Genomic DNA, 1,593 nt, shown 5'->3' on the forward strand with positions numbered 1-1,593 from the left:
GCACTGAGAATTCAGTGTCATCTTTGCCTTTCCCGTGGTGGAGAGATGGATGATTAGCAATGAACATAACAATAAATCAATAATCTATATAGTATATTAAAATGTAGTAAAAATTAAAAGTTAAAAAGCATGTCAAAATGGGAAGCAAGGAAGAGAATAAGGAGGTTTTGGAAGGGCTAGAGAAGAAGTAATTTTAAGTACCTGAGAAGGTGAGCTTGAGCAAAGACTTGAAGGAGGAAAAGGAATGAGGCTGTGAGTATCTGTGAAAAGAGCATTCCAGATATGGGGAAGAGATGAGGACACTGAAGCAGGAGCATGCTGGAATATTTGGGGACAGCAAGGAGGTCAGTATCAGGACAGCAATGAGAAAGAAGAGGCTGGCAGGAGATGACAGCAGGCAGGGAGATCAGTCGTGCAAACCACTGTAAGGATGTAGCTTTCTAATATTAGAAGCCCTAGTCACAGACTTGGTTGCCTACATGAGCCAGGCAGGTAGTGTGTGCTTCAGGTGGGACCTTGGCAAACAAATGTGCCTGCTCGTCTGAACACAGTTGCGCCTACTCACCTTCATTGTCCCCAAAAGATAAAGCAGACCCAGTGTCACTGATTTGCTTTTCAAAAAAAGCCAGAGATCTGAATTTTCATATGAAGCTTCCTGATTATTTTAATATTAACAGCGAATTCCATTTTGTCAAAGCACTATGCCCCATGCCACCCCCAAAATTCTGATTACAGAATTCTGATTACAGAATTGTGATAAATAGACTGAGTCTGAGACCTTTGCCTTATACCATGTTGTCATGAGATCCTAAAATCACCAGGCCTACCTGATAGATTTTTAGGCATTGGGAAGAATCAGGCCATTATCTTCATTACTTATATTCAGACATGAGATTGGACTTCTGTTAGTGCAGTTACCTCTTTGTGTTGCAATGATCTGTGTATATGTCTGTTTCCTGTACTGAATTGTGAGCTAGCCAAGGCCAGGGACCAAACTTTTCTCAGCTTTGACCCCCTAGAAAAAGGCTACACACATAAAAAGAGTCCAGTGATTGTTTATTGAATAATGTGATGATGGTGACTGTGTAAAAATAGCCTGCATATTTATCAGGAATGAAAGGGGGGGAAAAAGGTACAAAAATAAAATTTGGGTTTTGCTAGAGGCTGATATTTAAGGAAGTTATTTTCTTCTGTTTCCCAACTCTCCATTCTGTTATTATATTGATTTTATAATTTTAAATGAGAGAAAATGTTATAATAAAAAGAAACTCAATTAATCTTCTAAACCTCTCTTTTCATAGATGTTTGCCCTGGGATACAGACCCTGCTGGGGAAAATTCACTGCAACATTTCACCCGCTCGCCCTAAGCACTTAAACCACAGAGTTCACAACCAAGGCACTTATAGTTACATACGGGAATGCTCTCATTGCATTATTAAAACCTTCCAGTCCAGCCCAGCCTGTACAGTTCCTATCAGAATTTCCAGGTACTTTCTGGAAATGTTATATTTAAGGGATTGCTGGTCTTCTGCAATGAGGACCAACAGAAAGAGAAGCAGAATCTGGGTGAAGAGGTGAAATGGATGACTGGT

The sequence above is a fragment of the Cynocephalus volans genome, chromosome 6 (assembly GCF_027409185.1).
Source record: "Cynocephalus volans isolate mCynVol1 chromosome 6, mCynVol1.pri, whole genome shotgun sequence".
NCBI classification, from domain to species: domain Eukaryota; kingdom Metazoa; phylum Chordata; class Mammalia; order Dermoptera; family Cynocephalidae; genus Cynocephalus; species Cynocephalus volans.